We start from the raw sequence: 16,876 nt of genomic DNA, 5'->3' as shown, positions 1-16,876 counted from the left end.
CCCCGTCTTCCCCCACCCCGTCTTCCCCCTCACAGAAACTGTTGGAAGTTATGACATTGAAAGCAGGGGTGAGGGGTGTGAATAGAAGTAATCTTTAAATTAAATTTAGTAATAGTAAATTCAACAGTGCTAAGCACTGTTGCCTCAGAGCGCCGGGGACGTGGGTTTAATTCGAGCATTAGGTGACATTGAGCTTTGTACGTTTTCCCCGGGTCTGCACGGGTTTCTACGAGCTCTCCAGTTTTCTCCCACAGTCCTGCAGGGTGGCAGGCCGAGGGGGTGCTCGGGGTTGGCTGGGGGTGGGTTTGGCTGAAATCCCTTTGAGGATTTATACAGACTGGGTGGACTGCACTGTAGGGATTCTATAACTGATCAGATCACAACAGAATCAAAATGAGTTCAGGTTTTCTGCAACGAGATGCAGGCTGTAAGTTAAGTTTAGCTTCGCCAGTCCAAGTGTGGCAGTATGAAGAGGAGACTCAAGCAGACATAGTTCACTCTTAGTTCCCAAACACGTCCTTGTCGCTCCTCCCCGACATGTGAAAGCGCAAACTTCAGACGTAAAGTCATCATCGGCACGGCCGAGGGGCTGGGTTAGAGAAATGTCGTCAGATTTGCTTCTGAACAATACCACATTGGCTTCTTGACTTTACAACAGGAGGCAACGAAAAGACCATTATCGAAAGGGACTGGTCTGCAAATTATGTTAAATTGATTACACGAGAGAGAGATTTTGAGCTTGGATCTGACTTTAATGTAAGTGATAGAGAAGAAAACAAATTGGATCCGCGGATTAATTTGTAAGAAATCCTTTTTTTCCTTTGTTACCTCTGACGGAGATAGAAAGGTTGGAAGGCGGCTCATTGTCTTCCGACGGGAAGAGTGTTCTGTTGCTGAACCGAGAGGCCGTTCTGACCCTACGTGTTGGTGCATCCATTTAATGGAGGAATCCATAGTTGTTCACATGTAAATGTAATGCTTGCTAAAGATCTTTGCATTTTCCTCTCCAAAATGTACGGAAATACAGAAATTAGATTTTGAGGGAGGGCAGATGAGCATTTTGTTTCATACCCTAAAGAAGTTTAAAATCTAAATGTTTTCCGATTTGAAATTGCTAACAAAAAGACAAAATCGCAATGGCCTCTCCTAAGTCAAAATGTTTAGAAATAGTTTTGGTATTCAGTGTTTCGGACTTTTTTGACATGCACTCATTCCACAGAAATTCTAAACATTTTTGTGGTTTATTTCTAATATAATGATAAATAACTCAACGATGTTTTTATGTGTACATATGCGTTGCTTGTTCGCAAGGAGGAACAAACCACAACAACTACTGTTAAATAAATGTGAAAAACTGAGTATATCACTTCTGACTAAGACTGTTAAAGACAAACGCTGCGCGCGTCTTTTTCTTGAATCGGATTTATATAGCATTGTAAAGTGAAGATGCATCTTTGTTTTTGTAAAGCATCAGAAAAGCTCTATGTTCAGTAATTTAATTAATTACAACTAAGTGCCGTTCGGATGTGGTAGGGAGATTGGGTATTCCGTGTGTGATTTTTTTTCCTTCTAATTTTATATTTTGCACAGAAGGTGTTTTTTTTTCAAGCTGGACTTTCCCTCTGACTACCGCCTTTATGTTTGCTCTTTCTGTTTGATCTGACTGGAACAGTGCTTTGGGTAATTTTGAAAATGAAGTCTGTGTGGGCAAATAAGTGAGTGTAGAAGGCTATAATTAAATTTTAAAAATATATATTGGGACTTCTGGGATTGTACAGAAGAAAATGTCATTCAACCTAACTATCCATGAGGTCGACTCCCCTACAGTTTTCTCATAGGCTTCTATATATTTGATAATGAAATCTTATGTATATTGTTCTTTTATATTATTTTTCTGTCACTGACTGTAAAAGTCTATTAAATATTCTTTCATTTACAAGGAAATTTGATAACTAATCAACATGATCCAAGCTCTCAATATCACCTCACCTTCCAGGGCATGGGAGCATGTGGAGAATTAATTATTCTTCCATGGTGGAGGATAAATCAGTGGGTCGTTTAACCTTATGTTAAATTTTACAATATTAGAAGTCTAACAGAAGAGTTTGAACATTAAAAGGGCACCGCTCTGCATTTCTTAAAAAATTGAGTTTTCAAATAATTGATGTCATAGACACTTGTATGTGTTTTGGTTCATGTGACTTTTCATCATTACTCAGTGATGCCCACAGACAAGCTCATTACTCCTGAAAGTACTATAAATAGTTCACTCTCAATCTCTGCAGCACATCACAGCCTTAGTCACTGACTCTGTTTTGGTGGGGGATGGGGTGGTGGGAAGTAGATTGCTGATTTGGGTCAAATTAAACAATTGCGTTTTTTGTTTTCATATGGAGTGTGAGAATAGACATAGATATAAGGGGCTTTCTGAGCATTGTATGAGCTAAATGCTAATGAACTCAGTTGAGAATGTCATTTCAAGATTAAATGCCATTTTCTGCCCTAGCCTTGCTGTGAAATGAAATGCCTGGCCTACCTGAGCCTTCCTAAGCAAGATGGCTGTGATCAGTATAACTGAGGATCAAATTAATTTCCATTACCCAAAACAGCGCACTAGGCTACAGTTTAAATAATTTTCAAAATAATTATGTATGCTATAAAATGTCCTTTTCCCAGAAGTTGCAATGCATTTTTTAAGAATCCGTAACTGTTACTTAATTGAGACATAAAGCAGGTATTCTTTTAAAGCTTGGTCTGTGCCCTTTTTCAATTGGTTTGCCTGATTTAAGAGAGTGAATGGATTACCAATACATATGCTGTTCCTAAAACCGTTGACAGGAATGTTGGTACAACAAGGATCTGATTTGTGAAATGAAAACAGAAATTGCTGGAACATTCAGTAAGTCTTACAGCATCTGTGTAGAAACACAGCATTAATGTTTCAGGTCAAGCTTGTGCCTTGCTATGCAGTAATACTTCATTCCCCCAGTCAAAGATCAAACATTTGCTTGATGCCCTATGATCTTACAATTCCATAACCCTGACCCTGCCTCACCACCACTTGATTTAACAGATTGTTAACAAATATTTCAAGTATTGTAGTCACAGAAATACGGAATTGAAAACAATAAAATTTGCAGCTGTGGAAATGCAGTATACTTGTATCCATGATTGCTGTTAGGTTTTCGCTGAAGAATTTCAGTTGGTGCATTAGTCCATGGTGATTTCTTTTCTGTTGGGATTTTAGCAAAGCTTAACAATTTCACAGGAAGTATAATGCTCAACATTAAGTTTATTGGTTTAAATCTATTATTGTCATATTCTGCATTTAGTGTTTGATTTGTGCATCCAAACAGCTAACCAAAATATGCAATTAAGGTAAGGGTTGAAAAGTAATATTCACTAGTTTGTGTAGTGTTTTGAGGAAAGAAAAAGAACACAGGAATAGCATATTAAACAAATAATCGAATGGCTTATTTGGTACATTTATTTTCAAAAGTAATAGTGAACCTTAGCAAAAGAAGGAGAAAAGGCAGGTTAGGAACAAAGAGATTTGCTGAGAGCATTGTCACAGCAAGCTAAAATCATTTAATCCAGATAGCTGGAGTTGTAAGGAGATAACAGGATCTCAAATGAAATGTATCATAAAGAGCTGTGTGGGGTGCTTGTAAGTGTGTTTTTTCTTGTGGGGTTGCACATCTGTTCATATCAGGTGGGACCTTGTTAGAAGATAAGGAATGAATGGATTAGTACAGCAGATACATTTCATCTTTTTGGATACACATTGTTTCTATCTTTCGTGGAATGCTTTTGTTTCGTATAATAGTTTATGGTTAATCAGACAAATCTATCACAGTTTAAGACTGGGAGTTGATTCCCTTCCACCCAATTCCTTTCTTGATTTTGTTGTAGCTTAAAATGTTTTGCACCAAATTTTTACAGGTCCAACAAAAATTCATTGAACAAAAATATTAACCCTTGTTTCTCTCTCCATAAATACTGACTGATCTGTTTTGAGTATTTCCAGCATTTTCTATTTTTATTTAAGATACCCATCATACGCAATATTACTTTTATAAGAATAGTTACTAGCTCCAGTGAATGTCATTTAAGAATACACGATTCCGATTCCCCATGCTTTGGGGAACTGGCATGATGTTTGTAATTGGTATTACAATGTATGCTCAGGCACTTTCCAAAAACACTGGAAACTTTTATCTGTGATTCTAATGAATACATGTGGCTGTTTATAGCTAAACATTCACTTTCTATTGCTGCCATGAAGCTAGCTTCTAATTTTTTTTGAGACATATCTACCTTTTGATATATCAAAAGTAGTTTCATGTTTTTCTTTATTATGAGAATGGTGAAACAATATTTATTGTATATTCCTTGTTGTCCTTAGAGCATTGAAAGGAAGAACTTGCATTTATTTTATGTCCTTGAGCACTTCAAAACCAATATGTTTTTTTTTTGAAGTGTAGGCAATGTTACAGTGCAGGAAAACACAAAGGATTGCCCCTTCACTGGTGTAGTACTTCACTAGTGCTGCATCAAAATATCTCCCTAAAGTTTGTGCACAGATATCTAGCATGGACTTGAACATAGAACCTGGAGTAGGCTAATTCATCCCTCAAACCTACTCAAATTTTTTATACTATGCCCCTTGCTCTAGATTCCCCAACTTGTGGCAATTCCTCTTCGTAACTTAGCCCTCGATGACCAAACATCATTCTGGTAAATCAATGCTGCACCCCTTCTAAGACCGTTATGGAGTTGAAACTGCCCACAATGTTAATGAGGATTTTTAAACCGTGACAGTGCATAACTGGGAGCCATTGTAGATTTACTGGAAATGGATATTGAGACTTTGTGTCAGTTGGGACTCTGGCAGCTGAGTTTTGAATGTCTCCAAGCTTACATTGAGGGAAACTGGCCAGGAGTAAAAAAATCTAGAAGTAATAAAGGTATGAATAAGGGTATCAATAGTGGATGAGTTTTGGGATGTTATGGAAGTATGAGGTCTTAATTAGTATGGCATGATTGAAAGCTAATCTTGGGGCCAAAAATGACAACAAAGTTGCCAACAGAATGATTCAACTTCAGCCAATAAGGGAAAGAGTTGGAACTGGTGAAGCTGGAGCCAAATGTGGAGGAGACTGAAGACATTGGCTACATTCTTAATAATACTTAGTTGGTGAAAATTTCTACTTATCCATATTGGCTGACTGATAAGCAGCATGCAAAGTGGCGATGCCAAAGTCATCCAACAGGTAAGCTAGAATTAGGTTTCAGGAATGGAAATATGGAAACTGATGTCTTTTTGTATTGTTTTGTGGAGGCACAGTGTGTAGATGAGAAGTAAGAGGGTGTTCAAGGATCTATATAATGTTGCAGGAAGAGGAAGAGAAGCCAGTGCACATGATTTTTTGTTTTGTCTATCTTTGGGTAAAAATTGAATCAAACAAATGCCATCCTATCCTGTTGTATGATGATGGAAAGGTATTGGAGGAAGCTGATTTCATCAGCCATGTCAAAAGCTTCAGAGCTTGAGAATGATAAGCAATCATTTCATTTGATCGCATTCACATAGGATGTTATTTGTACTTTGCTAAGAGATGTTTTAATATATTTGTAGAGGTGCAAGCCTGATTTCCTTCAAACATGGAGTTTCAGGAAATATAGGCAGCCTGTGTGAGAATGTAACAACAAATTCAGAAACTCTGGAGGGGAAGGGAAGATTGGGGATGTGTTGTTTACAAGGGCCATGAGCTCAAAAGTTGACTAGTAGAATGTAACCTATTTTGTTTTTGTTCCATATGAATGAGCTATTTTAAAAACTATTTTCCACAGTTTTGCCCATTTACGTTATCTAAATCAATATCTCTTAGTAGATGAAAGCGTAATATTATCAGCTTACAATGATTCCTATCTTTATTTCATTAGCAATTTTGAATATGTGGTTTTTCTATTCTATTTTATAAGTCATTAATCAATGCAGTGAATAATTAAGGTTTCAACGCATCCTTATGGGACGCCACAAATCACATCCTGTCATCAGGCTACCTGCTCTACTCTCTATCACCACAATAATCTGCTGTCAATATCATGAACTTAAACTTCAGCTCACAGTCTGCTATGAGTGGATTTGTTAAATGTCTCTGGAAGTCCTTTTTAATAGAATCAATAGTCATTCCCCTTCGTTACTTTGATTTTATTTTACTTTAAATAAGACACCAGTCTGATTCATCAACCTTGACCTCAACTCTATGCTGACTATTTAAGAAACGTGACAGTTCTCAAATCTAAAAGGATATTTCTTGTATCAAGAAAACATTTGGAAAAGAAAGAACTTTATAGTTAAGACTTGAGTGCCACCACTGCTGCATGAATCGAATACAGAGCATCAGATAGGGGGTTAAAAAGGCATCCTGATGAAGGGCTTTTGCCCGAAACGTCGATTTTCCTACTCCTCAGATGCTGCCAGACCTGTTGTGCTTTTTCAGCACCACACTCTCGACATCAGATAGGGGGTGTCATGTACCTTGCTGAAGGACATTAATCACTCAGTTGAGTTTTTGTGACAACGTATCATAAGAGCTGTACAGCACGGAACAGACCCTTCAGTCCAACTTGTCTGTGCTAATCAGACATCCTAAATTAATCTGTGTTTTTTATTACTATTCTTTTGTTCAGGCAGCAGTTAACAGGATTTGTCAAATTAAATTTGAAATTTGCTGTATCAAATTTCAAAATGTTTAGCCTCCACAATATATTTGTAAACCCCAATTACTTGTAGCAAGCAAATTTATCTTGACGATGTCTTTTGCTGCTCAATTTCTTTTACTTTTAAAGAGGCTATGTTATTAAGGAATTTTATTTGACTTTTAATCCATAACTATTCCAATATTACCTCCTCCCCCCTTACTAGCTGACCTTATAAATGCTACCATGTCTTGGGGTAAAAAACTCTGGCCATTAATCCCCACTCAGAAAAACCTGCTCCGAATCCCTTGATCTATTACTCCATTTCGGCCTTGCTCTCCAGTGTCCTTGAACATGTTCTCTCTTGGAGCCACACCTTTTGTTTACAAAATCTTTTTTGAATCCCCCTCTCACAACATTAACATGACCCTAAACAAAATTACAGATTATATTTCTGTGACTGCGATACTTTCCTATTGGCTCCTCTTTGTGTTTTATTTGAATGATCACACCTTCCTCCTCTAGTAACTTGTGTTCCAGATCAAAAAAAAGTCTTATTGGACTTATAGCATTTACTCCATTTCTGTCTTTACCGTTTCTGGAGAAACACAGTAGGTCTACCAGCATCTTTTGTACCTCCTCTCCTTTCTTGTATTGCTTATGATAGAATGATTGCCTGCCTCTGTACCAACTTAATTGCTGCCAGTACATTTTTTGCAGCGAATGATTTTCTCATCCTGACACTGTCATCTGAGGAGGCCACAGTGATCTTACTCACTTCTTTTCAACTACATGCTATTCGTAGAAGCAGTATCTACAAACATTGGGTCAACTTGGAAAAAGTATGCTAATAATATCCAGTTTTAAGTTATTGCCACCTCTTTTAATCTCTCCAGCCCTAAATGAACTATGATGTCCTCCAGCTACACGAGAAAAAGTCAAAGCCAAACATCTCTGGCTGTCTACCTTCCCATCCTCAATCTTGTGATAAACAGGATAGTTTAAGACCATAAGACATAGGAGTGGAAGTAAGGCCATTCGGCCCATCGAGTCCACTCCGCCATTCAATCATGGCTGATGGGCATTTCAATTCCACTTACCCGCATTCTCCCCGTAGCCCTAAATTCCTTGTAATATCAAGAATTTATCAATCTCTGCCTTGAAGACATTTAGTGTCCCAGCCTCCGCTGCACTCTGCGGCAATTAATTCCACAGGCCCACCACTCTCTGGCTGAACAAATTTCTCCGCATTTCTGTTCTGAATTTACCCCCTCTTGTTCTAAGGGTCCTAGTCTCCTCACCTAACGGAAACAATTTCCTAGCGTCCACCCTTTCCAAGCCATCTTGTAAGTTTCTATTAGATCTCCCCTTAATCTTCTAAACTCCAATGAATACAATCCTAGGATCCTCAACCGTTCCTCGTATGTTAGACCTACCATTCCAGGGATCATCCGTGTGAATCTCCGCTGGACACGCTCCAGTGCCAGTATGTCCTTTCTGAGGTGTGGGGACCAAAACTGGACACAGTACTCAAATGGGGCCTAACCAGAGCTTTATAAAGTCTCAGTAGCACAACGGTGCTTTTATATTCCAACCCTCTTGAGATAAATGACAACCTTGCATTCGCTTTCTTAATCACGGACTCAACCTGCATGTTTACCTTTAGAGAATCCTCAACTAGCACTCCCAGATCCCTCTGAACTTTGGCTTTACGAATTTTCTCACCGTTTAAAAAGTAATCCATGCTTCTATTCTTTTTCCCAAAGTGCAAGACCTCGCATTTGCTCACATTGAATTCCATCAGCCCTCCCTTTAATTGTTGGGATATTACTCATGTCTTCCACTGAAGACTGACACAAAGTACTTACTAACTTCTCCAGCTATTTCCTTATCTCCCATCATTAGGCTTCCAGCATCAGTTTGAAGTGGCCCAATGTCTACTTTTGCCTGTCGTTTGTTTCTTATGTATTGAAAGAAACTTTTACTATCATTTCTAATATTACTGGCTAGCCTACCTTCATATTTGATCCTCTCCTTCCTTATTTCTCTTTTTGTTATCCTCTGTTTGTTTTTGTAGCCTTCCCAATCTTCTGATTTCCCACTGCTCTTGGCCACTTTATAGGATCTCTCTTTTTCTTTAATACATTTCCTGACTTCCTTTGTCAGCCATGGCTGTCTAATCCCTCCCCGGATAATCTTTATTTTCTTGGGGGAAGTTCCCAACCATCCTGTTCAGTCGCAAGCTAAGCTTCTGGCCTCAAACCCTTTCAATTACAAAAGTAATTCTCTCTCCAAATCATTACCAGTTTGCATTTTCATCATCATTGTTATTCCAGTGCTTTCCATGCTATCTTTTCTGAACTTTGGCTATTCCAAAACTCCACTGTTGGTATTCTAACCCCTATACCAAATCCCCCCACAGCCATCATCCATGTTCATATTGGGCTTGCACCCTCCCCACAGTGGAGAACTTTTCTGAAGAAGGGTCACAGGACACAACACTTTAATGCCGTTTTCTCTCTACAAATACTACTAGAACTACTGAGTTTCTCCAGAAAATTCTGATTTTATTTGTTGCTAATGTTGTACTTTTTGCTTAAAAAGGATCGAGGGTGACCAAGTAATTATAGGCTGGTCAGTCTAACCTCAGTATTGGGCAAATTATTGAAATCCATTCTGAGCCAGGATAAATTGACACTTAGGCACTGATTAACTATGGATAGTCTGCATAGATTTGTTATCGGAGGATCTTGTCTAATTAACGACTGAAAATTTTGAGACAGTAGCAAGGAAAATTGATGAGGGTAGTTGGATAGGTGTGATCTATTTTGATTTTAGCAATGTGTTTGGCAAGGTTCCATGTAACAGACTGGTAGTAAAATAAAAACCCATGGGATGCAAGAAAATGTGGCAAACTGGATACAAGATTGAATCAGGAGCAGGAAGTAAGGATAGTTCATGGGATTCTTTTTGCAAATGGAAGGCAAATTCCTGTGTGGTTCTTCATGGCTCAATACTTGGTACCCTTCCTTTTCTGGCACATTAACAATTTGGGCTTGAATGTAGGTGTCATGATCCAAGAAGTTTGCCGATGACACAAAAATTTGAATTGTCAGTGGTGAGAAAATTTTACCCAGAGGGAGGTAAAGGTCTGAACTTTGCTGCCTGAAATGGTACAGGAGAAAGTGGGAACAAGGTACTGAGTTGGATAATTAATATAATCATATTGAATAGCGGAGCAAACTCAAAAATCTGAATGGTTTACTCTTGCTCCTATTCGCTATGTTTCTAAGTGCCATAACCTGAAGGGTTACGATTAAATGCTGAAAAATAGCACTGTACCTTAGACATCCTGAGCATGTGAAATGTCACCTTAGCAATTCTGCAACAGACCAGTTACCGTTCCTAGTGACATGGTGGGTTTGTACAAGTAAACACACGACACCTCTGAGAAAACTTTAAATACACATGAATGTATCCTTAAGTTCAGATGTAATGCATTCATATAGCGGATATTTTAATTGTACTAGATTATATTACAACTTTTCTGCATTTTTCTATTGAATTGCGTTTTCCAGGCAGCAATGCAGTGATGAATGCAAGAGGGCCGTCAAAAGAGACAAGAAATGACTGTTTAAGCAGCAGTGTGTTCAAAATGTTTTTGCATTGAGGGTGAATTGACTTTGGACAAGCAATATATTCAAGATCTCTCCTGCTAAGTAAACTTAATATAGGATCAATATATGATTGTACAATTTGGTATCGTATCCATAATCCATATATTGTCACTCTTTGTTATTAACCTCTGTTGGTAAAAGGGATGAGAAATCTTCGATTGGAGAACAGCGGAACTTGAAAGCAGGGTTTATTAATGTCATATCATGTCTCAAAGCACTTTACATAATTCATTTTGTTTTTTGGCAAAAAGAAAATGAATTAACTGCTACAAAAGCTACAAAAACTTATTCCAGTGTTATTCTGGTCCCTCTCTACAACTCTTTCGCTGGTACATCAATGACAAAATTGGTTCTGCTTCTCATCTGGAATTTTTAAAAAATGGTTTTAATTTTGTTTACAATTTCCACCCTTCCCTCACTTTTACCTGATCCATCTCTGACTCGCTTTCCCTTCCATGACATCTGTTTCAATGCTGTGGATAAGCTGGCTACCAATATCCATTAGGAATCCACTGATTCCCACAATTGCTTGACTATACCTCCTCCTCCTCCTCCTGTAAGGACTCCATTCTATTCTCCCATTTAGTCCATCAAATCTGTTCTGATAATACCACCTTCTTGCAAGGGTCCTGAGAAATGTCCACCTTTTCCCTCAACTCAGGATTACCCAGCGCCGTGTTCTACTCTCTTCTTTGGCAAATTGTGGTCTCCTGTAAATTGGAGTGGCAAAACACAGACTGGGTGACTGCTTTGCCAAACACCTATGCTTGTCTGTAAAAATGACCCTGAGCTTCCAGTTACCTACCACTTACACCACGATGTTCCCATTGCCAGCAGTTCTATCTCCAGATGTGCTGCAGTGCTTCAGCAAGGCTCAACACATACTGAGGGAACCACACCTCATCTATTGTCCAAATATCTTACAACTTCAGCACTCAACATTGAAATTAATTTTTTCAGTAGGTAAACACCCTCCTCTATGTTTGTTATCCTTTCTCCTTACACTAGTGCCCTGTCTTGTATGAGTTGCTCACAGCATAGCTAACCCATTTTCAACCATTTTACACTTCTCATTAGCACACTGCCTAACATCTGTCTCACTTTCGGCTTATCAGTAATTGCTTTGCTTACTCATCCCTTCTTTTTTCTCTCCCCCTTCTTTCTCCCTCCTCACTCTCTTACCCTTCCCACCCAATGTTACTGTTTGTTTGTCTGGGTCCCATCTGTACACTCCTTCCTGTTATCTACATAAATAGCCCCTTTCCGCTGCTATTTTTAGTTCAGACTCAAAATGTTAAATCTCGTCTCCTCTCTGCTGCTGACCTGCTGAGTTTCTCCTGTGTTTTCTGTTTTTGTTTCAGACTTCCAGCATCTGCAGTATGGTTTTTATTACAGAAACTTTCCTCTGTCCTTAGTATCAATAAAATTAATGTTAATAAAATTAATATTATTTGTATGCTAAGTACCTAATTACACAGCGAGATTTGAGAAGATTTGTACATCCAGAACTAATTACACAAGAATTAGGAGGAGTAATAGGACTTAATTAAGATGAGAATATTTTGTTAATGGATGATGACAGATCAAAATTGGACTTGTTAATTTGTATTTTCTGTTTTCCTTGTGCTACTCATAACCAAATCCTCAATTATTTGATCATTTATTATTATTTCATTTTAAATTATATAGACTTCAGTGGCACAATTTATTATACAATTTAATTTCATTAAGTAATATGTTCTATATGCAATGATCTATCAAGTTTGTTAACTTGTGTCATCTCAGGAGTGACTAGAGAATATAATGGTAACTTGACACTAGTTGGAAAGCTTTCTGGTAACTTCTAGCTGCAAAGTTTGAGTTAGAAATTGGATAGACTTTCAAGTTAGCCTTTAGACTAAACATTTGTCACAATCTTTGTTACATTTACTGAAAGTTATCTTTGTCATTGATTTTATCTAGGTTTAAGACACTAGTTTCACACCACATTTCTCACCCTCAAATAATTCAAAATTCAGATGTTATGATAATTCTTCACTAAACAATTCTTTACTATGATTACAGATTGACAGTATTAAAATTACTTGTTCCTCTGGTGGGTTGCTCAATACATGATTCTGAGAAATTGTTCTGACTACATTGTAGGAACTTGGCTTAGGGCTACTTTTGCCAATTAGATTTTTCCAATCTGAATGAAGATTAAAATTTCTTCCAATTATTGCAATACCTTTCTTATAAGCACCTGATAGTTCTACTCTGCCAAACAATCTAGCTATTGTTATAGATCCTGTAGACTACTCCCATCTATTGTTTAGAACAGAGTGGTGCTGGAAAAGCACAGCAGGTCAGACAGCATCCAAGGAGCAGGAAAATCGACATTTCGGGCAAAAGCCCTTCATCGGATCCTGTCGATTTTCTTGATCCTCAGATGCTGCCTGGCCTGCTGTGCTTTTCCAGCACCACTCTGATCTAAACTCTGGTTTCCAGCATCTGCAGTCCTCACTTTTGCATACTCCCATCTGTTGACTTCTTTATGCTGCTCTTTCTTATATCCATTCAAAATGATGTCCATATTGATCCTCTGAGTAGAGGTTCATGCTTGAACAAAGAATTTCCTGAAAATGTCAGCATTGATTTACAAGATAACACTGTGTTCGACAACTGTGGTGGGCAATGAGAGGTTTGGAGATAGAGTGCTAGTTTGCAAGTACAGCAGAGTCAAAGTGTTTTTTTGAAGAATAGGCTGGTTGATGGGAAGTTTTCAGGAAAGTGGAAATATACCAGACTAGAGAGAATAGTTAACAGTACCTTTTTATGTGGGTGGAAAGAACAGGAGTTTGGTGTCAGTGGTCTTGTGAAGGGATGACAAAGAAATTTGATTGAAGGCAGAGTGGTGGACATTGTCTATATTGACTTCAGCAAAGTGTTTGACAAGGTTCTACGTGAGAGACTGGATAGTAAGGTTAGGTCAATTGGGATCCAGGGGAGCTGGCCAATTGGACACAAAATTGGGTTGAAGGTAGGAGACCAAGATGGTGGTAGAGAGTTGCTTTTCAGACTGGAGTTCTGTGACCAGCAGTGAGGTACAAGGATTGATGCTGGGTCCACTGCTTTTCATCATTTTATATAAATGATTTGGGTGTGAATATAGGAGGTATGGTTAGTAAGTTTGCAGATAACACCAAAACAGGTAGTGGTGTGGTCAGTAAAGAAGATCATCTCAGAATATAAGACTTTGATCAAATGGGCCAATGGGCTGAGAATTGGCAAGTGGAGTTTAATGTAGATAAATGTGAGGTGTTGCATTTTGGTAAGGCAAACCAGGACAGGGCTTATATTTATAATGGTAATGCCCTGGGTTGCCAAACAGAGACAGGGATGCAGGTGCATAGTTACTTGAAACTGGAGTCACAGGTAGACAAAGCGGTGAAGAAGGGGTTTGGCGCATTGGTCAATATATTAAATATAGGAATTGGGATGTCATGTTACAGCTGTACAAGACATTGGTGAGTCTGCTTTCAGAATACTGCATATAATTCTAGTCTCCCTGCTACAGAAAAGATGTCGTTCAAATTGAGAGGGTGCAGAAAAGACTTAAGAAGGATGTTGCCAGGACTGGAAGGTGTGAGTTACAGGGAGAGGCTGAATAGGCCGGGGCTATTTTCCCTGGAGCATCAGAAGCTAAAGCGTAACCTCAGAGCTTTATAAAATCTTGAAGGGCATGGATAAGCTGAATAGGCAAGGTCTTTTTTCCTAGGGTGCCCAAGTTTAAGGCATAAGTTGAAGGGGGGAGGGGAGAGATTTGAAAAGGACCTGAGGGGTAACTTGTCCATGCAAAGAGTGGCGTGTGTATGGAACGAGCTGTCTGAGGAAGTGGCGGACATGGGTAAAATTACAGCATTTAAAAGCGATCTGGATCAAATAATGGCAAATGGGACTTGTTCAGGTTGGGATGTCTGATCGGCATAGATGATTTGGACCTAAGCTATATGACTATATAAATTTGCTTGAAGATACATTAGGTGGATATCATGTACTAAATCTCAGGGCAGGAGGGCAGAGAGAAGAAGTATTCCAATGATGTTTGTTTTGTGAAACAATAATTACCTGTAGGTTATGATTTTATGATGCTTGCAGAATATGTAACATGGTAACCTGAAGCTGAATTTTCACCTTCCCTCGCTGGTTCAAATTTTGAAATGAATTTAGTCACTTTTTTGTTTGAGTGTGGTCTTGTGCTCTCCTGTGATCAATTCCAACTTCTAATATACTTGCCTTGAATTTTTGTTTCAAATGAAGATTTGTACTAACATCCTACCTTCATGATAAAGGCCGTGGTGCACAAGAATTGCGTAGCAGCTAGTTCACGTTCGTTTAAAGGTGCTGTATATCCATTAGCTTTGTGCAGTTGTATTTGAAGTCAGTGGTTTCCCTCATTCAACTCTGTCACAAGGAAAGGGGGCAAAAAAAGCGTCAGTTTAAATGAAGGGCTTTAGACCAAAACATCTGTCAGTAGTTGGTGGTCATGGTGGTGTTTCAACTATAGGGAAAAATGAAGAAATATTTTGGAGTAAAGTTGTAAACTAGACATTTCAACTTGTCTCTTGTGTCTGTTTAAGGTTAAGCTCAGTGAAGGTGTTGTAATTAGGAGTCTCCTCTGCATAGTTTCAAAACATTAACCCTTCATTTCTGGAGAGGGTTCTTGTATCAGTATGACATGTTGATCATCATAAAGTTGAATATTTGTTGGTGCTAGAATTTATATTGTCTGAGAGAATTTCTAGTCTTTCTTCAAAATGTGCTAAGAAAACTATCATAATTAAAAGTTGTCAGTGGACAAATTTCACTTCACACTTCTAAATATCTGGAACCATCTCCGCATTCTTGTCCTGGTGTTTGATGCTCTTTCTCTGCAGACTTTGTAAACACCTGCCTGGTGTCACGTTTCACAATAAAGATTTGTACAGTATAAGCAGAAGCTAAAATCCAGTTTAAACTTGCTAATCTTTTACTTTCTGGATTGTTACAGATTTTTGGACCAATGCTTCTAGAATCATTTAATGATCCATATTTACAAATAGAAATCTAAAAGTAAAAGTTGCTTCAGTTTAATGAAATGTCCAGTGAAAACCATGACTGCAGATCAAGAACGTTGACTTGGTGCCAGATGGTTTATTCTTTCAGAGGTTCAATGTCCACCCACTAATGTTTCTCATGTGCAATAAATTCTACCAGCATAGTTTGCAGAAAGACAGCAATTGGCTTCTGCCCAATCCTCCCTTTAATTAAATGTTTATGGCTGCATTGGATAAATGCATGTGAGTATTGCTGGAAAAAGACACCTTTTGTCAGTTTTGTTTTAAAGCTTGCACTGAGACTGTCAGCTATCTTGTTGAGTTGAAACAGATGCAATATCTGTACGTATTCTTTGTTGCAATGTACATTGCCCAATTTACTAATATATATGGCTTCCAGTAAATGCAATCTTAAATTGGTTGTCAGCCTAATTCATCACATGCTAAAGATTATTTGGCAAGTGTTGTCTGATCGTAGAATCTCATCTCCTGTTGGGCACTGTTTTGAGTTTGCAAGCAAAGGCTCGGTAGGTACAGTCCGCAGTTGCCTTGTTCTGAACAGCTGAAGAGGTAGGCTATTTGATACAATTCACCACTCTTTGGGACATATGGCCTATATACCTGGCATCACACTAGCACTGAAATTCATATACCACATTGCTCATTTGTCAGATAAACAGAACATCTTTTTGGCTTGTTGGTAGCATCCTGTTAGTGGTAAGCACTACTCATGCTGCTTTCACATATTAGCTTGGTGGAACGTCCAAAATGTTTGAGACACATTATCCTTTCAGGGTAGACTGGGCACTTCTCAGGCCTAGAAGTGACAGCCTTAGGATCATTCATGGGTCTACACAGTATACAGCAAGAAATTATCTGATCGGGATAAGTACTGCCCTGTGGGATTGCTTTGATGTACCCTATTTTAACGACAAGCTTAGAAGGCAAGTAGTTTGGGGTCCATAGTGATTGGAACCAGGTGGATCTCATTGACTACAAGGTCCATGATTGACACAGATTTACAACCCCAATCAAGAACCCCTGGCTGGCCAATATAAACAGGGTATTTTGCATCCCCTCAGTTCAGGGGACTGGTTCTGAGCTAACTGGCCACAGCTTGTGTACTGTGCACAAATAAGTAAAGGGTGACTTGATAACAGGATACTGGCCTCTGTGCAATTATTTCAGGGTCCTGTTTCTGAGGTTACCGATAAGGCCAATCTTATACCATGTGGAACTATAAGAATCCTAATGGATATATTGACCTGTGAAGGTAAGCTTACAGGAGTGGAGCAGTGTTGCAAAGCTGCAAGGTCAACCCAGGCGTACAGATCAGTGAAATGATAAAGGGATAGGAATAGTCATCTTTTAACTGTTAATTTTCATCTACCTAGTGCATCCTCCATGGCAATGCCAGCC

The 16,876-nt window shown here is 38.6% G+C and overlaps 1 protein-coding gene across 5 annotated transcripts in view; it reads left to right on the top strand.

Annotated features, from left to right (window-relative positions):
* si:dkey-118j18.2 overlaps positions 1-16,876 on the top strand; it is a 56,965-nt gene that overhangs the window by 20,883 nt on the left and 19,206 nt on the right. The window contains exon 1 of one of the 5 annotated variants that reach the window (XM_043719256.1): positions 383-756. The exons of 3 other annotated variants lie outside the window; for them this stretch is intronic. The gene's annotated coding sequence lies outside the window, so the exon portion shown is untranslated. Of the gene's footprint in view, positions 1-382; positions 757-16,557; positions 16,731-16,876 lie in introns of those variants that run through there. One more of the 5 variants, XM_043719258.1, reaches the window with a different exon arrangement.

The sequence above is a fragment of the Chiloscyllium plagiosum genome, chromosome 29, assembly GCF_004010195.1.
Source record: "Chiloscyllium plagiosum isolate BGI_BamShark_2017 chromosome 29, ASM401019v2, whole genome shotgun sequence".
Taxonomy (NCBI): domain Eukaryota; kingdom Metazoa; phylum Chordata; class Chondrichthyes; order Orectolobiformes; family Hemiscylliidae; genus Chiloscyllium; species Chiloscyllium plagiosum.
Note: the sequence above shows the minus strand (reverse complement) of the source record. Positions and strands in the feature narration are given on the sequence as shown.